The 21831-nt window shown below is 42.6% G+C and overlaps 1 protein-coding gene across 16 annotated transcripts in view; it reads left to right on the forward strand.

Annotated features, from left to right (window-relative positions):
- The window catches only part of ATXN1 (ataxin 1), a 282081-nt gene that overhangs the window by 155714 nt on the left and 104536 nt on the right, over nt 1–21831 (forward strand). The window contains exon 4 of one of the 16 annotated variants that reach the window (XM_054058386.1): nt 13219–13341. The exons of the other annotated variants lie outside the window; for them this stretch is intronic. The gene's annotated coding sequence lies outside the window, so the exon portion shown is untranslated. The remainder of the gene's footprint in view (nt 1–13218; nt 13342–21831) is intronic. 16 annotated transcript variants of the gene reach the window in all.

Raw genomic sequence — 21831 nt, forward strand, 5'->3', positions numbered from 1 at the left:
TTAAGTACTTTACACAAAACTTTGAAAGAAATTTTTTGTTGTTGTGAGCACACCGAGGATTTATTATAAGAAAAAGAGACTAATGCCCCTACCCTGTAATGAGCCCCACAGTGGTAGACGTTGCCTCGGTGTTCACTCCGAAGGTAGTGGGCTTGCCTGCCTCTTGGTGAGAGGCACATGGGAGTAGGTCCTACCCTCCAGGAAAACATAGTTGTTATTAATTACTTTGCCCTAGCCTGAAATTAAAAACCTCTCCAAGATGAGTGCATTGCTGTCTCTTCTCTGATGCCATGCTATTACTGACTTCTCTTGTTAAACACGATCACTCCATGCCCACGTGTATATAGGGAGAAGATGGAGCAATACAAAGCGAATACCCACTGTGCATGTCTGAGAGTAGAGTTCTGCTTAAGTCAAGAAGGTTGGCTGTCCTCCATGTTATGGAGTTACACCCTGCAACATCAAATGATTTAAAATCGAGCATTTTATATGGCCAAATCAGTTCTTGCCTTTAGAGGCATTTCAGGACATGCAGCTGCAGTGTATGTATTTGTAAGGCTTGACATTTAATTTGTGCTTTAGAAACCTCATATAATTCCCATGCTGGTGCTAGATTCTTCTCTGTATTTCAGAAGCATACCTGTCAAGGTCAGAGCTATCAAGTCTGGTTAGCCCTGGCCTGATTTCCAGAGCAGGTAAGTTGCCTGTAACCCTCCGCTTCACTTTAGTAGGCCTCTAGGTGCACACAGTCCTAATGTGGAGGAGGCCAGCTATGTAAATGCCAAACTACGGATTAGTACCTAATTTAGTGTATCCGGGGGTGAAAATGTCGGCTTAGTATTATCTCTCCCTGAGACTCCTGTTCCATATATTGCTCTTTGTATTTGAGGTGGGAGTTCAGAAGCCAAGTATGTCACTAGGTATTGCTGTGTATGATATATCCCCCCATGGGAGTTATCACACTCTTTTGAATCTTACTGTAGGTGTATTTGCTGAAACATTTGAGTGGGGCTCTGCTCAGGCTATCCTAGTCCCGAGGATTACTTGAGATCTGGATAAGCAAAGGTGGGCAAACCAAAGTTCCATCTCTTCAATGGTTTCCCATAAAGTGGGGGGAAGCAGATTTACTCCTTCCTGAAGACTTAAGCCAGAAGGCAGACTGAGGGCCCAAACTGCACATAGATCTACTCTACCCTAAGCTGATTTGTTGTTTGGTCCAGCTTTCCTCTTTTCCCTGAGCCTTATTTGCTCAACCTCACTCTTAACTGGCTCATCTTTATCCTCTTTTGCTTGGACCTTGGCTCATTCTCCTTCCATTCAGCTGATCTCTTCCTCACTGAATACAGTCTCATGTTTCACTCAAACTGACTGCAGGGGAGCAGAACACTCAAGGACTGTCCATTTGAAGAATGTGGAACTGAAGACTGTGGAACATAAGAAGGATATGAAGCTGTTGGGATGGGTCCAGAAGAGGCTACGAAGATGGTCCGAGGGCTGGAGCACCTCTGCTATGAGGACAGGCTGGGAGATTTGGGGTTTTTCAGCCTGGAGAAAAGAAGGCTCTGGGAAACCTTACAGCGATCTTCCAGTACCTGTAGGGGCTACAGGAAAGCTGGGGAGGGACTTTTTACAAGGGCACGGAGTAATAGGATGAGGGGGAATGGCTTTAAATTGGAATGGGGAAAACTTAGATTAGATTAGATATTAGGGAAGAATTCTTCACAATGAAGGTGATGAGGCACTGGCACAGGTTGCCCAGGGAAGTTGTGGCTGCCCTGTCCCTGGAGGTGTTCAAGGTCAGGTTGGATGGGGCCTTGGGCAGCCTGGTCTGGTGGGAGGTGTCTCTGCCCATGGCAGGGGAGTTGGAACTGCATGATCTTTAAGGTCCCCTCCAGCCCAAACCAGTCTATGATTCTGTGATTTGCGCATTTTCCACTGAGACACAGTAGCTTGCGGCCTGCTTGCTCTGTCTGTGTTTCAAGGCAGAGGAAACTATCATAGCTTAAAACACTTATTGCTGTTGAAGGTAAACATATTCTTCAGATGCCCCGCCACCAAAAGCTTACAGAAATGACATGGTCTGCTGCCATCTCCTCCACCTTCTGTTGTTCTTGTCACTTCTGACTGCTGTGAGCTCTTCAAAGCAAAGACCATATTCTCTGTCCTTCTCCACCCCATCCTTGCTTAGCTCTCACTGTAACACAAATAATAGTAATATAGTTGATAGCTTTATAATGTAATCTTAACGGGGATGTGGGCTGAACCAAACAGGAGTTTCATTTTGTGGTATCTACCCAGTTGTAACTCATCCCTAACGTGAATTTGTTGATAACACTCAGATCTCAGCTATTGATCGATGATGTAATTGTCATCCTATAGTAGGACAGATGATGTAATTCTCACCCAGTTACTCAAGACACTGACCTTGAGACAGATCAGATGGTTGAGCAGCATAGATGGGTCACTAATTATAAAATGCACTTGTTTTAAAACTAAACTGTCATCTGTTAATTATTGGGGAGGAATAACTGTAAGAAAATGCCAGTGTGTCCCTAAAGATACAGCATTTATTGACTTTTACCAGCAGTTACATACTCTTGTTTTGACAGGTGACTGTTGATGGGTTTGCTGCTTTGTTGCTTTGGCTGTCAGTTCAGTTTATGTTTGGGGAGCATAAAAGCTGACTTTTGTGAGCCCAAGGAAAACATTTATTTCTGATAACAAGTCACACATCTAAAAAAAAAAATTAGAGGTGGATGTGATATGAGAAATTCTGGTAGATGGTAGGAAAATAAATGGCACAATTTTGTCAAAGGGAAAGCCTATTCCCCCCTCCCCGCCCCATAAAACTAGAGATGGCTTGAATATTCATTTGAATAAGAGGTGGCATCACTTTTCTTTTGAATATTTAATAAAAGAAAAAGGTGATAAGCATCAACTAACTTTTGCTTTTAGATAAATAGTAGGCAGAACTTGAGAAAGGTCATTGAGAAAAAGGATATAAAACCATTTGCTATGATTGGCAAATAACATGGCTGAGAAAAAGGCATACTTTTATCTTAGTGGAAAGAGGCTCTGAGAGACAACAGTGAAAACATAAGAAATATTCAATTACGAGAAACATGGATACTGACTACTAAAACCAGATTTGAAACCAGGTACAAAAAAAGACAAATGGTTGAAGAGCTATTTTTGGTTCTACTGTTGGTATTTTCTTAACTACTAGTGCATCTTTGGCCTAACATTTGCTGTATCGTGTCAGAATTTTGGGGATTTTTTTGTTCCTTAGTAAACTGGCACATTTGCAAGATAAGTATTAAACTGAGGAACTTGCTAAACACTTCTCTTCAAGCAGATCCTTACTGAAAGTAGTGGAAGAAGTTAATCATTTGCATGAATTTGTGACCTTATAAAGAAGACTATAAAACAGTGATCTGACTGATTAATTACTGCAATTAATTGAGCTTAGAAATTATAGAGACATAGCTCAGTTGGATTCTGAATTTTCCAGTTTTCTTTGAGGCAGAAGTTTCTCCAGTAGCTTGTGAAACTAATGAATATTAGGGGCAAAGAATTGTTTTTCTGAGTTGCATATGCTTTTTATTGTTGAAATACGTTTCCCTGTTTCATCGACTTTTCAGGCTTTCTGGTTTCCTATAATATTTCCTTATGGATAATGTTACCTAATGTCTTGGGGCCTTCTAATGTGTAAGATCTTACAGTCTGTTAAAAGTCTGTCCAGTTCTTTCTGTGCAAAGGGCCTTGCCTTAGTGGGAATTTCAAGTTTCAGGGAGATGAAATAAGAACTATGATGGATGTAGTCCCTTCAATAGTGTCTTTTCTAAGTATGCAATAAATCTAGATGTGGATAATTGGAATTGTGAGAAAATCATGAAAATAAGGAAATTACTTTAATCCTGTAAAGCCAAAGGGAACAGAAAATCTCTCTCACACTCTCCTTGCCCCAAGGATTATGCAAGTGTCTTCGTTTTAAAGCAAGCTTCTGTTACGGGGTGCAACCACTTAAAAAAATTAAGTTTGTTTGGCATTTGGAGGCTCTGGTTGCATAGGGAACCATTCTTCACTGAGCTATGAGCCCAACTTCTGAGTGCTCTGCTCTGCTCTTCTTTATGCTTTCATTCCCACAGCTTTGTATGAGCTAGGCAACTGTTCTTACCCCTCTCTTGTAGAAGAGCTACAGAAAAGCTGAAGGACATGCTCATAAAAGCTCAGTGATATTGAGGTTTGAATTCCTCATTTTCCCAAATCCTGGACAACTGTTCTATCCTGTAGGTCACAATTCTGGTTGACTCCTTCCCCAGTGCTCTCTCAGTTCCTCTATCTGCTCCTGTTTTTCCAGCATGGTTACAGCTCAGTTACCTCAGCTAACTTGCATCCTTGACTAGGAGCAGTTATGCATTCAGAGACAGCAGCATGTCACTGAGCAGTTTCTGCCTCTCAGTTACTGCTTGAGAGACTGAAATTTGCCTGGGGGCTGTGGAGCAGACTTCAGTTTGTGTATCAGCTCCTAAAGTCCAATGGTCTGACTTGTAGTGCACCCTCTGCATTTCACTTCTGCACTTAGTTGACTTGCTTTGTTGTTTCAAAACAAAATGGAGTGACAGTGCTTGTCCATGAAGCTTCCATTTATGCAAATTCCTTTTTATTTTCTCCTTTCTCTGTCAGCTACTGCCTTGCTTCCACATTTAGATAGCAGTTGTTGGGAGACTCAGACCTTCACATGACCCTTTACATTAACTATTTCTCTCTCTCTCTCTCTCTCTGCTTTCTAAGATGACAAAAAAACCCAAGGCTATAACAAAAGTATGAGTAACAAGCCATCTGTCCCAAATTTCCCTCCTCTCTCTATAGCTTTTGAAAACTGACTTACAGTGTGGAAGCAGAGGCTAAACCCTGAGCTGTTTTCCCTGACAAGGGAGCTATGCATGACTCTTCTCATCTGTGTTCCATTTATGAATAGTGACCCTGTTCTTCAAGCCTGTTTCAAGTTAGCTGGGAGAGGAGAACAGCTCAGACCTGTCCCGTACTGCATTTAGCGTGCTCTCAAACTCAAGGATACTTTTCCCAGGTGCTCACTCTCATGCCAGGGAACCTCCCTTTTCTTCAGAACCCTTTTGCTTTTCTGCCCTGCACCTGCCTCAGTCATGTTGAGTAGGCTATCCTGTGAGATTTCTTGTTCCAAACTTGCTAATGTTATAGAGTATTTGTTGTAGCAAGTACATAAGCATCTGAACCTTAAATAATAGTGCTTTATAAATCATAGAATCATAGAATCGCTAGGTTGGAAAGCACCTTAGAGGTCATCAACTCCAACCATACCTGCCTACTACTAAATCATGTCCCCAAGCACCTCATCTCCCCACCTTTTAAATACCTCCAGGCATGGTGACTCTACCACCTCCCTGGGCAGCCTGTTCCACTGCTTGATAACCCTTTCTGTGAAGAAATTTTTCATAATGTCCAACCTAAACTTCCCCTGATGCAGCTTGATGCCATTTCCTCTTGTCATATCACCTGTTGCTTGGGAGAAGAGACCAACACCCACCTCTCTACAACCTCCTTTCAAGTAGTTGTAGACAGCGGTAAGGTCTCCCCTCAGCCATCTCTTCTGCAGGCTAAACAACTCCAGTTCCCTCAGCTGCTCCTTGTAAGACTTGTTTCCCAGCCCCTTCACCAGTTTTGTCATTCTTCTCATGCTCCAGAACCTCAATGTCTTTCTTGTTGTAAGGGACCCAAAATTGAACCCAGTAATTGAGGTGCAGCCTCACCAGTGCTGAGAACAGGGGGACAATCACTTTGTTGCTCCTGCTGACCACGCGTTTCTGATACAAGCCAAGATGTTACTGGCCTTCTTGACCACCTGGGCACACTGCTGGCTCATGTTCAGTCGGCTGTCAATCAACACCCCTTGGTCTTTTTCTGCCAGGCAGCTTTCTGGCCACTCTTCCCCATGCCTGTAGCGCTGCACAGGGTTGTTGTGTCCCAAGTGCAGGACTCTGCACTTGTTCTTGTTAAACCTCAGCCCATCAATCCAGCCTGTCTAGATCCCTCTATTGAGCCTCCCTACCCTCAAGCAGATCAACACTTCCTCCTAGTTTAGTGTCATCTGCAAACTTGCTAAGGGTGTATTTGATCCCCTCATTCAGGTCGTTGATAAAGATATTGAACAGGACTGAACAGGATATTGAACAGCCCTGAGGACACCATTTGTTACCTGCCTCCAATTTAACTCCATTCACCACCACTCTTTGGTCCCGGCCATCCAGCCAGTTTTTAACTCAGCAGAGGGTGTGCCTGTCCAGGCCAGTGGTAGCCAGTTTCTCAGGTAGGATACTGAGATACTGTGTCAAAGGCTGCACTAAAGTCTAGGTCTACTATATCCATGGCCTTTCCCTCATCCATAGAGCAGGTCACCTTGTCAGAGAAGACTATAGGTCAGTTTTGCAGGACCTGCCTTTCATAAACTCATGCTGAGTGGGTCTGATCACCCGATTGTCCTGTATGTGCTGTGTGATAGCACTGAAGAGCTCCATGACCTTCCCTGACACTGTAGTCGGACTGGCAGCCTGTACTTTCCTGGATCCTCCCTCTGACCCTTCTTGTAAATGGGTGTAACATCTGCCAGCCTCCAGTCAAGTGGAACTTCCTCTGTCGGCCAGGACTGCTGGTAGATAATGGAAAGAGGTTTGGCAAGCACCTCCACTAGCTCCCTTAATACCCTTGGGTGAATCCCATCCGTTCCCATAGACTTATGGATATCTACTTTGCCTAGCGGGTCTATAACCATTTCCTCTTGTATGAATGGAGCTTTATTCTGCTCTTCCTCCCTGTCTACTGGCTCGTGAAGTTGAGTTCCCAGTGAACATCTCATCTTACTATTAAAAACTGAGGCAAAGAAGTCATTGAGCACCTCAGCCTTATTCTCGTCCTTTGTCCCCCTGCATCCAGTAAAGGATGGAGATTCTCCTTGGCCATCCTTTTGTTATTGATACATTGGTAGAAGGATTTTTTTATCTTTCATAGAATGGGCCAATTGATCTTTAGCTCTTCTGATCTCTACAAGGTCTCACTTTAACTTTGTAGTTCTCATGAGTCACCTGCCCCTTCTTCCAGAGTTCTTATATTTTCCTCTTTTTCCTGATTTTCATCCAGAGCACTTTACTCAGCCAAGTTACAGTTACAAGGCACATTCTCATCTGATGTAAGTTGCTGTAGCTCCTCAACCTAGAAAAACCCATGTGGGTTAGTGCCAAAGCACTGTCTGTGAATTATGGTGATGGAAATTTTCCTCACACCCCTTGGTAGTCCACATTTCTTTCACGCTGCACTTAGGAAGTCTCTCAAATTAAAACACGTATCCTCTGTTTTCTAACATTCCTCTTCATTAAGCTGTAAAGAGGCTTGGACACAATCCAGGTAGTACTGCGTTGTTTTCTTGCCCTGAATTTCTTCACTAGTCCACATCTGCTCACTGCTCTGCTAGCCAAAGTGGAACGTTACAGGATCTTGCTGTGTAGTCTAGAGCCTGATGAATTATCAGGATGAGAGGTCTGTATATCCAGTTTTTCTGGAAGATTCAAAGAAAATCAGGATGATTTTAAGGACATGGAGGGTGAGTTGTTATTGCTTACCTGTCTCAACTATTGACTTAACCGCCTGACATCAAAGGCTGTAGATGCTATTAGGTAGGGTATTTAAAACACGTGTGAGTCAGAATTAACTCCAGTATGCCTCATGAAATAAGTCAGGCCATGCACATCTATGTCTTGTCTCGTGATCTGAACAGTTACTCTTTTTCAGAAAACAAGCATATCTTTGGACTTGATTTACTGTTTCTTGCAGTAGTTCTGTATGAAAATGAGAGGGTTTGGGGTGTATCTGTTGCTTAGCCTGGCACTTGCACCAGGTTGCAGCTACGTTCCCTTGTACTGCATTATTCTTTCTCTAGTCAAGATACATTCACCAGATGGAGGAGTGGAGCTCTCCAGCCAGAGACCTCATCATGAGACACTGTGGTAGAATACTCTTGTTTGACTTAGTTTCAATTCATCTCCAGTTGGAGGAAGGTTTCCATTTTCCTTGCTGCTTTCTTGGTCTTGCCTAACTCTTTAGGGTTACCAGGAAAACCTAGTATCCTATGCTGCATGCATTTTTTTTTTTTCCCCCACATATCTTTACCTGTCCAGTGGAGCAAAAAGTTCAGCTTGGTCCACATAATAGATCTGTATAATAGGTGAACGCAGAAAACAAGACAATAATGTTTGCAGAGCTTGTTTGTTTGATTCAGATAGGTGGGAGCCAGAAGTCCAACTTAATACAGTAGTCCACAACTTAGAGCTGTTTCTAGATGGGATAGAAAAATCCCACAGGCTTTCTTTATACTACAGCTGTCATCGTGGTTACACAGCTAGAGCAGTAATGCTTCTTAGTTGCTCACTGTAGGTGAAGTCTATGATGGGCAGTAAAGTAAGGTATTTCTATATTTGCTGATAGAAATATGGGATTTATGATGTTTGAAGACACCTGAACAAAACAAAGTTTATGTCATGCGGTACTATGGGGCTTAGATCCCTGACGTCTATCTTAGGCTTTCAGAAAGTCTCAGCAGTGCTTTAAGACCCTTTGAAGACCTCTTCTGAGCTCCTTGGTTTCCGGTGGTTTGCCTAAGAGATCAGTCTGTCTGTAGCTCTGCTCCAACCCTGCATTTGGAGGCTGCAAAGCACAAATTTGGAATGTTCCATGGGAGAATCTGCCTATCTCTCTTTCAGTAAAATTGGAAAATTAGACCTTCTGCCTCTTTTTCAGAAGCATGGTGTGAGGAGAAAGCAACTTTGCAACACCTCCCTCCATCATGCTGCAGAGCTGAGTAGTAGTCACCTTTGTGGAAAAAGTGTTTCATACCCTGTTGCTCTTTTTTTCTGAGGCTCAGCAGCAGTGGTGGTCCTCTCTGCAGAGGTTTCAGGAGTGAAACTGGCACTGTAGAAAATGCAAAACACTTGAGTCATTTGCATAGCGGATCAGAATCCAGCTCGCCCAGCTGCTGGAGCAGAGACCACAAACTTTCGCATTTGAGTCATCTGCTGTAAAGCTACATATTTTGATGAAGAAAGAACTAAATGTTTGTTTAAAGTAATTTTATTTGCTTTCTTGCAGCTGAATCATCTGACTCTTAGGTGGTGATCCACAGGATTTTCTTGCTGTTTTTCTGTGTCTGCTGAAGTACAATTATCAGAGTTCGACCTTGCTTCCAGTCATAAGAGCAATTGCTTGATTCTAGTGTGAATGTCAATGTTTGTGTCTATAGAAACCAATCAACACTTCCTCCTAATTTTTGTAAATAGGCTGGGACTGTGACACTTGGATTTTCCTCTCTCTTGCATGTCTGAATCAAAAAGTCTCTGCAGACAATGATGTCTTGTATTCTGCATTCACTATCTATTGCCTCATTAATGGCATCATCTTTATTACAGTCTGTGTTTCTCCTGTTGAGATATATCCAGACATCACTGGAGCCTATAATCCCCTTTCATTTTTCTTCTGCATCATGGTTTTGTTTAAGGGACTTTCTCAGTAATAACTGTAGGAAATAGCAAGTAATGTAAGAAAAGCTGCCTGAACTGCCTGCAATCAGCATTGCACAACAGTTACTATTTTTCCTGGATAACCTTTTAAAGTGACATTTTTCCAGACTCAGTGGCAGTTTAGTGTTGATGTTTTATTCTTTTTGCCTTTCAGCATGAATGATTCAGGTTGTCTTGAGAGCAAGATACAAACCCCTGCATTTTTGTTACTTTTGAAGAAATAGGCCAGTTGTTTCATTGAGTAGCTGTGTAGCATCTTCACATTTGGGGGTGGATATTTGAAATTTTGCTGTAGAGTTACCCTGGTGTTAGGAATCTGCCATCTTATTTGCAGGAATATTTGTCCTTAATCAGTCAGTTCCTAAATTCTGAAATGTCTCATTTCACATCTGTGCAGCAGGAGCTCATTAGATAGTGCTGCACTGAGTATATTGTATTTTAAAGCTAAAGGACTTCCTTTAATATTGCTGCATATCCTGACGAGTGTTGTGGTCCTGGTATAGAAAGCAGGAGGAAGGAGATTGTCCTCCTTTGTTTTCAGCAAAGCTATTGGTTGCCCAGACAGGGTGGAGCTGAAGGAAGGGATTGAGAGAGAACACAAGCTACGGGAGACGTTCTCAGAAGGGGTGTTGGAAAATATGGGACTGTCTGAACGATTTGATGAGGGAGGCTATGGCTGCAAACACCAAATATGGGCACAGCATTTTGGAGGTGATGTGACTGTCAGGGATGGATTGTATGATGGGATTGGGATTAAGATGAGGACTCAGGAGGAAACCGGGGTGAGGAGCCTGAGGAAGAAAGCAGCAGGCTTGAAACCCCAGAAGAGAAGGGCAGAGAGAAATCTGTTCTGTACATTGGTATGGAGTTTGGAATTCCTGCAGCTGCAGTTGGATGCTTCTTGTCTATCTGGTAAGAAGATATGTGCCCATTCCAGCTCTGGTTGTTTGTTATAGTCCAAGTACTGAATTCAGCCTTGTAGCCCCACTGAGATGGCAGAATTATGCTGGTGCTGTGCCTCTGCATCTGTGTAAAAACCCTGATGTGATACCAGACAGCATAGTTTAAACTCTGCTAAGTCTGTTCAGAGTGTCTAGCTTCATCCTGAAGTGGCTGAGGAACATTCATTCAGTTTGTTCAACAGGCTCTGTGGTGGAGAAGCAATCTGTGGCAAAAGGGTGCAAAAAGTATCTTGCTGGCAGTAGTACCATGCCTGAACACATCTATTTCCACTTGTTTTTATCCCTTAGTCTTGCTGTCCTTGTGCTGTGGGCGGGTATCTGTGGCAAGTTGTGTGTCTTTAACCCTGCAATTTTGTTTCGCACGTGGTCCAGTCCTCTGCTCCTGTTTGTAGTTAGCTCATTGTCTCTAGTGGTAGAATTCTGTTTGTTTGCATTTAAAAGTTTCATTCCTGGTAATGATTTTGACCTGTGGCTATGTGCAGATGTCCTCTTTTGAGTCTTATCTGCGTCAGCACGAGCTTCCATGTGCTCACTGCACCTCCCTTTGGAAATGACCCTCTTTGGCCTCCTCTGTAGTGGAGTGAGTGTTCCCCAGCTGGTCAGAGGCAGAACTGGGTTAGCAGAAAAGAGCATAAGGATTAGTTTATAGCCATTCCAGTTTATTTTCACCATAACAGACTACAAAACACTTTGACACCAGACTGCCAGCACTTCTGAAGGGAAATGGTCATCACAGGAAGAGGGGCAGCTGGTGCTGAGCACGTGTGTGGGAGGACAGCCTCATCAAGCAGTGTAGCTAGATTTGGAAGGGACTTTTGTCCACAACCTCAGTCTTTCCGAGTCTCATTTCTGTGAGATGGGGAATTTGTGAGAATGTGAGATGCATTCTGTGCAATGGGGAAAAAAACCCTTCTCAGATGGGTGTTTGTGAACATGCACTAATTTTAGTATATCAGGCAGTTAGGTAATGTGGTGATAGCCAGAGAATAACTTATAAGGAAATAGCTTGTTCTGTCTTTAAATCATGGTTTTTAGGACCATTTTTAATAGTCAGAATTGCTGAGTGTTGCCTTTTCAGTAACACCGCTCCACTATACTATTAATGACACCATTTCCTGTGGGGAGGAAAACGCTGTGTGATTATAAAACTAAGAAATAAGACAAAACGTTGCACAGTTGGACATATTTCTGGTATTTCCTTGTCATCCAGTTGTTACAGTTTTGCCATATCTATATATGTTTGTATGTATAATGAACTGTTTGTGACCAAGTTGGCAGTTGCTTAGTAGGTTCTGTCCAGAGAAGTTAAAGCACTTTAAAGAGGGCGTCTAGCACTTCTACCAGTATGCTTCTTTAAGCATGTTTCTGTCTCCAAATGTGCTTGCTTCTCATTAAAGGTGACTGCAAGTTTAACTGAAGGAGGTAAGAGGGGAAATGAGTTTTCTGATTTACTCTTTTCTGATAGAAAATAATCCTTTTTCTTTTGCAGGTATCCCTAATAAGTCAATTTATTCCCCTGTATTTGTAAGTCCTTGCGTAACAACAGCTGAATGAGAGATACAAGAAAATATGGCTATGAAACCACAGATGTCAGGGAGGAAATAGAAGCATAGCATAGTTTGGGTAGGAAGGTACTTTAAAGATCATCTAGTTCCAAGCCCCCTGCAATGGGCGGGGACACCTCCCACTAACACCAGGCTGCCCAAGGCCCCATCCAGCCTGGCCTTGAACACTTACAAAAGCTGGGTTAAGTCTCATAACTAAGTTTAAATAATTTGAAAATTACGCTATTTAAAATTATCTATGTCTCTTACTTGCACAGTGTTCAGGGAGATGGGTCTCTTTGTGTATAACAGAGAAGATAGGTACACTGATAAATTAAAAAGATCAGAACACTTGTTGGCAATTTCCCAGAGTGCTGAGCATGCATTGCTCCCACTGATTTCAATTGGAGTTACAAGGATTCAGCAACTCTGAAAACCAAGCATACAGAGTCTAAGGTGCAGAAATAAGTTGGCATGTGAGAAAAATGTTGGTTTTAGTGAGTGTATTTGCTGCAGAGTAAGCAATGTGTGAACTCCCCGTGTAAGAGCGACCCCTTGGTAACAAAGGCACTCAAACCATCTGCTGTGTGGGAAAAAAGAGGCCACTCACCACCCTGCCTGGAAAGGAGTTGCTCCTCTGCATTTACCTGGGGTTAAGATCCACTGTCTGGGCAGCTCCTGCAGAACCCGTTGGCGTACCACTAGCGTACGCCCTTCAGTGGACTCGGCTGCCTTGTTTGTCAGCCCATCTCAGCACTCTTGCTCTGGCTTCATGACATCATTTCTTTCTGTAGGATAGCTAGAATAAGCACAGAGATGGGAAATGGCTTTGGCTTTTTTTTATTCTTTTGAGGAGGAAAAGTGCCTGATTTGTCCAGGCAGTCTGATGCTTGAACAGTGTTGGGACTTGTTGCTGGGACTGGGGTGTTTAGTAGTTTTACTTTTCTACTATTCTGTTTGTTTATTCAGCCAAGGGCACATTACAGATCAATTTTTTCATCATTCAGTGTTCTTCTAATGATTCAGAAGCACTAGTCACACACTAGTTCTGTGAAACACGTATTGTTCACTTGTGTAGGTGTGCTTCTCACCCTTGTCTTCCTCCCTTAGGTACTGCTTACTCTGTGCAAATTGTAAATTCCATGGAGCAGGTGGTGTCTTCTCATGTGTGTTTGTACAGTGCATAGCACAGCAGGACCTAGGTTTCATTGCGATTTCTGGACACACTGTAATGTAAGTAAGAGTACTCAGTTTTGCTGGGTAATTAGAATTGTTCACGCTAGCTGAACTTGCTGAGCTTCCTGCTGGTGAGAAAAGGGATTTTTCTTTCCAGACTGAGAGGGGCTTTGCAAATGTTCTGCAAGTCACAGCAGCAGCTGGCTGTTTGGGCGCTGCACAAAGACATAATTTGAAAATAACTTCGAAGTTTTAGAGATGGCCCTTCATGTACTAACATTCCCAGATGAGTTGAGTGGGGGAAGTTCACACCTCCCTCGGTGCCGTTGTTTCAGTCTGTCAGGCTGCAGACTCAGCGAGAGTGCAGCATGCAGGTTTTCATAGTGAGAGCTTTTGTAGCTCCCAGAAGTGCTAGAAACTTAATTGCTTTCAAAGGCAAGACGGGAATCTGGAGGACCCAGTACAACCTGCTGAGAGAACATAAATCATGAGATACTATCGGGTTTCTGTGCTTGAGGTTGCGTGGAGTGAGTTTGCTTTGTGAGCGAATGTCTTTGGAATACACTGGTATGTGGGTTTTTTGTTGATTCTTAGACATAGTAGTAATTGTTGTTGGCTTTGTTAATAGGCATCTTATGTTCTACTCTGTAGTTACTGTTCATGTTTTCTAAAATGTGTGCAAAAGAGGAATATTTGTTCTGCCTTGAAATCATGAAAGCGTTTCTGCATTTAAATGGTTTGCCAGCCTTGATCCAGGTGGTTCCCAGCCACTGTCCCTTCAGCTAGGCATAGAGAGCAAGCTGGCTGGTTGTCATTAACGATTGCTGTTTGTCTTCGCTTAGAGAAAGTGCTTAAAATGCTAGTATTTGCTCGTTCCTTTTTTACGCTATTTTGCCAGCCACTTTTGTCCTTAGCCAAGTGAACCGTTATGGCAACTGAGAAGAAACTGCCTTTTGTAGATAAGGAATAGCATTTTCAAATGTTCTTATGTGGCATGGGTCCCTAGGTTTTATTTTCCAAAATAGCTCTCATAAAAATCTGTGGAGCTGATCCTTAAGTTGGTCTGGGTGGTTTGTGGCATTTTTATCCACAACCCAGTTTTAAATGTAGTTTTCCCCGTCTCCTTAAATGTTTAGTTTGTAGGCTCTCCATTGACAGGAATAAATGTTTTGATATATTTAGCGTGGAAACTAAAGCAGGAAAAGGTTTTAAGGTAAGGCAGCCAAATAGTGTTGGGTCTTTTGATCAGTTTCCATTAGTATTAAACCAGTCATCTGCCCTATTAAATGTTGTTTGAAAGGAAGTTCAGTGTTGAAAGAAGATAAACATACTAGCTGACATTCAATACATCTTCTCAAGTCACCAGCAGAAACCTCGTTGAGGCTTGTTGGCAGAGGTGCCTTCTGCAAAGGGTTCCTAAAAACACCTCCCCAGCTATTGGATTAGTTTCTGAAATGCTCTGGCACTGCAGTGGGTCTGATGCCAGCAGAGGACACTTGGTCCAGTTCCAGTTGGAGCTGAAGAAGGTCTGAGTTTTAAGACCTCTAGGATGCCTTTGTGTCCAGAAGAAACTGAGCACTGGAATAACATGTCATCCAAACTGTGGTGTATTCCTAGAAATTGATGAATATGCTATTTTAATTTGGGGAGCTTATATAGCTGAAATTATTGAGACATCAGCGCTTAGAAGCGAGAGATCTGCAGCTCTTAAGATTGCCTGGCGCACAGACAAGCGAAGATCTAAGTTGCTTTGAGGTGCTGACAGTTATCACAGCTTTGTGCAGACACACCTTTGCCAGTACTGACAAAACACAAATACCAGTTTCACATCACCGTGCTCTCCTTGGCTGGTGTACGGATTAAAACTGTACTATACTTTCACAACTTTGGCTCAGAAAATGGAAATAAGGGGTCAACAGTAACAGTAGCTTCTTATCAAACAGTTGGTTTTCAAGGCTCTGAGGAAAGACAGTATTGTAAAAAGTATTGTAAAAAATTTGATCTGTTGCTTGAAAATCAGACATTTAATGCATTACATCAATCTCAGTTTTACCCCAGGCCGCTCTGCTGAAGTTGCACTGGATGAGAGACCAGAATTTGGTCCGTGATAAAAGACAGTAGCAAATGAAGGAAAAATATTTTCTTTCTGCAACAGTGAGTTCCTCCAGACATCACAGATAACTGAAAAGTCTGTTTTCAAAACAGCTCTGAACCTATATGCAAATAAAAATTCTGTATTTTCAGCATTTGTTAGAAATCATATCCATTATGCATCAGTGCAACAAAGCAAGTGCTTCCTGAAGAAACTCATTTGAAATCCAGGGTAGGTCACAAGTGAAAGGGGATTGACATTCCCCTAATCTACATCATGGACCTCCTTCTATTTCAGTACAGTTGTCAGTCAGCAATAGCCTACATGCCTTAGAAACAAACAGGCAAACTCTGGCTGATAACTTTGGCATTGCAATGTGGATGTATTAACTTTACTGATTTCTGAGGAAAAAAGGTGTCACAATTTGACACTCCTGTGGCAAAATCTTTGGGTTTCCCAGCTGCTGTTAGCACTGGATTTAATCTAGGCAATTTTGCTGTCGGCTATGAAAGCATTGTAGATGACTAGAGGAGTGGGAGATTGCACTGGCTTTGGATAGCTTTCAGAAGAGCTGAGGTGATTCTTTGATTTGCCATGATCAAACATCTTGTTTGCCACAGTGTTACTCAGGTTCCCTTTTTTGGCTCAGACTGAGGTCTGTCATGAATTCTTCTAATGAATTGGTGCGCAACCTTCTTGAATTAAAATTACAGTGGCTCTGTTCCCAGAGTGCCGCAGTGATGGTACAATAGCAACACTGACCAAAGTCTCTGCTGTGGGTAAACATGTGCTGCCTTCATCTGTTCTGCTGAACATCACCCCTGTGTCTGCTTTAAGGGCAGCAAGGTAGGTCCCACAGAAGGCGCGCAGCACAACCAAGGCCTTTGGCAGCTGGAATATTTTTTCGTCCTCTTACGTTTCTGCTGTAATGTGCAAGATGCTGTGATGATTTGAGTGACCATTTTTTAGCCTATGACCTGCATTTTTACCATGCTAGGCTCTGACCAGGTTTGTCAGTTCTGGATTGCTTGGTGGCTCACCTGAGATAGGTTGTTGTCTCCTGTGTCTTCATCAAGCACAAAGCTTGCAGGCATTGATCAGTAAATAACTTCAATGAAAGGTAAAGGCCACTGTTACAATTCTCAGTCTTCTGAAAAGCCAGTAGATGGGGTGTGTGTTCTTGTGCAAAATCACTGTACTTTTCAACCCAAAGATCCAGCTTTAATTTTTTACATTTTTGTTTTGTGATTTTTGCAGTTTTCTTTCTGTTGGAGCTAGCCCTCCGTGCAAATCACAAATTTAATCACACATGAGCAGAACCACCCAAAATTCTTGATTGATACATATATATATATATAATAATCTGAGAATGAACTAGGAAAGTACTGGTTAACTAAAAATAGACTGGGTTACACAGACTTCTGCTTAACTTGAGGTTGCAGTAGTGGGTATAGATGCCAGGGCCAACTATGAAAGAACTTCCTCTTTTTGTGTCTCAAAGCCCAACGTGTAAGAGTAAATGTCTATTTGTATGAATAATACTCTTGATTATAAATGTGAAAATTGAATTTTCACAGTGTAAATTAAAATATTTTGCTGTTGTTAATAATGGTCATGTAAATAATAATGATAATACAGACTGTAGAAAGGGTCACTAGTCACATACCGGGGTGGATTCTGTGCCTCTAGGTCAGTTATGGTAGGCTTGAAATAGGAGGAATCTAAAACAAGAGATAAGTGGGGTTGGGACAATTGGGTCCCTGAGTTGTCTTCCTCACAGCAGAGCAGGGCAGAGCATGAACTAACATGTAAATGAGCTGGCCCAAGGTTATTCATGCCAATGAAAAGGAAGTTATCTAGAGATGGAGTCCTGTTAGGTAGATCCTTGCTGCTTATACATGATTTGTGATGGAGAAACCTTCAAACAATTTGGTAATAATTAACCAAGGGAACTCTTCTAAAACACAATCCATGTCTGACAAGTTTGCATCAGAATTTGGCTATCTTCTGAGAAGAAGCATGCATGCTGGTGGCCAAAATCTGCAGATGAACCTTCCCGGGAGATTTTGTGAAGAAATTATCTGCATACACACATACACTCTCCTCCGAGCTATTAATGCAATTGTGGGAATGTGGAAAACTTCAAATAGCTGAGTAGCCTCAATTAATTCAAAAGACAAGTTTAACAGTGGAGTATGACAGGATCCTGAAGGCATCAGTTTTGCTTGTGCCTGTGATGAAAGGGTCAAATAACACAAACCTGTGACGTTGTGCTGCCTTTCAGATGAGAACCACAGTAGATGTTTTTTAATCTGGTGTGGTGAAGTGTGCCCAAAATACTCTGAGCATTTAACAGGTGCACAAATGATTCGCTTTCCTAGCAGTCTGATTTTGTGTTATAGCATAATCTGTTTCCCCTCTGTCTTTAATGTGCAGTTCTGCTGAGTGTGCAGTTCATATTGGCTGCTTCAGGCAGACTGCAGGTCAGTTTTTGAATGTAGGAGAAATCATGAAATTTAAGTATTTTGTGTACAGTTAACGGCAGTTGTGCAAGTACAAAGACTTTGCTTTATCAGCAGCTGTGGTCTACGTTTACATTTATGTCCACATTCAATTCTTAAGTTTATTGCAGTCGAGGGAAAAAATCAGGAGCTCAGTGCAGTCTTTAACAATCTGCCTTGGTCGCTGGCCAGTCCGCTTACCCTTGCGTGAAGCACATGCTAGGGTGGTTCTTTCTTCCATTAACTCTTTGATGCTGGGAAACAGAGAAGATTCACATGACATGCAAAGGAGGGGGAAAACTGGAAATAAATGCAAGATTAGCAAAACCTTTGTACTCATTTTGCGCCAAACCAGGAAGGGATTTGTGTACTGTGGGAATGATTAGATGATAATATTTGCTGGACTGCTGTAGCGGACACGAGATATTTGAGAAGGTGTTCCAGCTCTCTTGGAGTCTGCAGGGGGAGCGGAGGGCAGCCTTTCCACTTGGAAACTAAAATTGGATTGGGCACTTTCTAGTTAGTCAAAAGGATTGCTGGCTGTTGTTTGCGATAGCTCAGCTGTTTCCCATGTGACATGGCTGTGTTTCCTCACTTCTTGCCCAACTGGTGCTGGAGTTTGGAGCAGAAGGCACTTTGCCAGCGTTGTTCCTGGTTAAGGCTTTTTTTCACTGAAGTGGGAAGAGATGGGGAGGAATCATACCCATGTATCGAAGAACGGTGATGAGAGGAGTGGAGAGGGAAGGCCACCTACCCCTTCTTCCCGAGTGGAGAGGTAACTGGTGCCAAGGTGAGAGCCTGTTTGTAGCACCTCAGCCTGGTCCAATCAAGCACCCATCATGTGGTGAGCAAAAAGTGGGGTAGGGATTTGTTGCAAGGTGATTAATGCGGTCTCCAAATGCTACAAGGGGGAATCATTTGTGAGAAATCATAGGAAGTTTTTTTACCATGGTTAAGTAGTGTGCTGTCCTCCTTTATACCAGAGAGATGAGAGGCTGGGAGAAGGGTATTAAAAACATATATTAGCTTAAATTGAGACCTGACATCTGGAACACTTCGAACTTTGGCAGACCTTGAGGTAATACTTCAAAGTTGTTCAGCCCCACAAGATACAGTATAATTTTCTGTTTGGTGAAAGTATTACTTGGGAACTGGAGTCAGTTTGGGGGCTTCCTTGTGCTGGGCACTGTCTTACTAGCTAGCAGATGGGTCTTGGCTGAGCTAACTGTGAGCCTACACACTCTGAGCTGGTTACATGCCTGTTCTCCACCTCCCTAAGTATTTAGCAGTAAACGTTTACCCTGAATTGGTTGTACCACATTGAGCAAACGAGTGTAAGTATACCTGAATCTTACTGAACCTAACTGTCTTTAGTCTCCTGAAACGGTCTTCCATATTTTAAAATCATAGAATCATAGAATAGTTTGGGTTGGAAGGGACCTTGAAGATCATCCAGTTCTAGCCCCCCTGTGATGGGCAGGGATGTGTCCAGCTAGATCAGGCTGCCCAAGGCCCCATCCAACCTGGCCCTGAACACTTCCAGGGAAGGGACATCCACAGAAATCATTAAAGCCAAAGCAATGTAAATATTCTTTTGTTTCATGACATCGTGGAGCATGGCCTAATAATTACCCTGAAGTTCAGGTATGAAGGGACACTTGGTAAGTGCTAGACTCTCTCAGCTCCCTGCAGTTTGGCAGGTGTCTGTCTCCTTGATTGGGTCTGGGCACTAAAGCGAAATTTAGCACACTGGGTTGTCTGTGAATTTACCGTTCTGGCATTGATGGAGTGATTTCCCTACCTTAGTGCTCAGAGGCAGAGAACATCTTTGCAAGGGCAGTGAGTGCCTATAATTCTCACCTTAGTATGTGATCCTGCTTTCTCTTTTGATGGTGTACAAGGGAGAAAGCTAGTCAGCTTGGTTCCAGTTTTTTAGCCACATGCATCTGGAGCTCATTCTGAAATACAATTAATACATGGCTATGCGTAGGAAAGACTTTAGGTTGTAAGATTACTAATCGGTTTCAGTGTTGTTTGCTGCTTGAATGTTGGGGTTTTTAAATCTAAGGTAAAATGAACATAATTATTTTTAGGTTATAACAAAGAAAAATTTTCTCTTAAATGTCTTGATATAAGGTAATTTAAACTAAATTTCTGTACTAAGAATTTCCAAGAGATTGGCTGTCAAAGACGATTAAAAAAAATCTGCACTTTTGCTGGGACCCAATGAGATGTTGCAAATTTAGATTTATTCTCAATGTTTAATGTGCTTGAAGATGTCATTTTTTTAAACAGCACTTTTAGAAGTAGTTAGCTTAAAAGTATAGCAATTCAAAGCACAGAGGGAATGATTTTGAAGTGTAAAGTCTTGAAACACAACGCAGAGGTTGACAGTTTCACTACAATTAGAAGCAAGGAAGGCACAACTCCCACTTCTGAAAACTTTCCTATCGCACTGCTTCCTCTCTTGGCCTAGAAAACCTCAAAAAAAAAAAAAAAGAACCTTGAGTGGCTTTGCTTATTGACTTAACATAGTTATATTCAATAGCATTAGGACACAGAGCAGGAAGGGCTGCCAAATCTGTCTGTGAAGAATAATCTTTACAGAAAGCTTCACGGAGGTATTTTTTCACATGCTTTCAGTCTCCCGAGAGTGTTGCTTTTTTGAGGAAAGCAAGTTTTAGGTTTTCGGCTGTTTTTTTTTTTTTTTTAAATTTTCTTTTTTAACAAGGCTTGTTTTGTTAGGAAACCACTCCCTTCTGCTTCTGCATTTAGACTCGCTGCTAATTGCCTTTTGGTCGATGACATTTTCCATGAATTGCCACATTCTCCCACACTGTTACAACTTCACACTGATTATGCTATGTTATGTGGCACTTCTGCCTGCTGCCTTCGGGAGGAGCGATGGAGAGAAGGATATGGTGTACCTGGGAAATAGCGATTCATTGCTTTCAGAGAGAAGTTTGCTGGAACTGAGTTTTTGTAGCTGCAAAGATATGGCAAAGGCTGTTCCTGGCAGACTAAGATGGGTGGCTAGGGTGGGTGAAATCAGGAGGGCATCCTGTTACTGCATTGGTTTAAGCACTGCTTTACTGTGTGCTGCTGCTGAGGATTTTGCGTAAGAAGTCAAGACAAGGCAGTGTGTGGCGTGTCTGGCTGATACTTTGCATCCTACTCACAAGCTGTAGTGGAAAGCCAACCCCAAAACTTGGTGCCAGAGAGGGTGCAGGAGGGGACAATCGTTATGGACACTTGTGGCTCACGGAGCCCTTTGGGATATCCACTGAGCCCAAGCTGCAAGACCATCTTTCTCATGGGGCAGCAGGCCAGTTCTCATTTGTCTTTAGCACAGCTCTGTCCTCTGCAGCAAAACCTCCTGGAAGAGCTGAATGTAAGATCATTGCTGATTGTAGTTTGAGTGCTGCCAACATGAGAACTGGATGTAGCAGAGCTGTTCAGCACAGCTAATCCACTTAAACTGTGGAGCTCATCTGCTGATCTGCAGGGTTGATGGTGCTCTTACGTGGGATAGCTAAAGAGGCTTTGGCTTGAGCTAGTGCTTGAGCTAGGGCAATCAAAACCTGCAGACAGGGCCGAGAATCTGGTTACACTAAGTTGGCCCTGACCCAACCAAACATGGTTGAAAGTGAGAGGTGAGGTGAGATAAACCCCTCTACTTAAGCCTTGTCTTAGCTTGGGAGCTGATCAATGCCTTCAAGTGCTTCTCCATTCTAACTGCTTTGATCAAAGGTAGGGTTCGCTTGATTTCTGAATTGGGATGAGCTGTGCTAGTAAAAGTCCTTAATTGGGATAATTATATCCACACTGCTAATAGGTAAGGTTTCTGCTTTAAGCAGGTCACTGCACATGAGGTTGCAGTTTACAGGTAGAAAGAGACTGATTTCTGAGGTAGTAAGCGCAGTTGTGTCCCGCCTACACAGTGGCTGGTGGTGG

The sequence above is a fragment of the Cuculus canorus genome, chromosome 2, assembly GCF_017976375.1.
Source record: "Cuculus canorus isolate bCucCan1 chromosome 2, bCucCan1.pri, whole genome shotgun sequence".
Taxonomy (NCBI): Eukaryota; Metazoa; Chordata; class Aves; order Cuculiformes; family Cuculidae; genus Cuculus; species Cuculus canorus.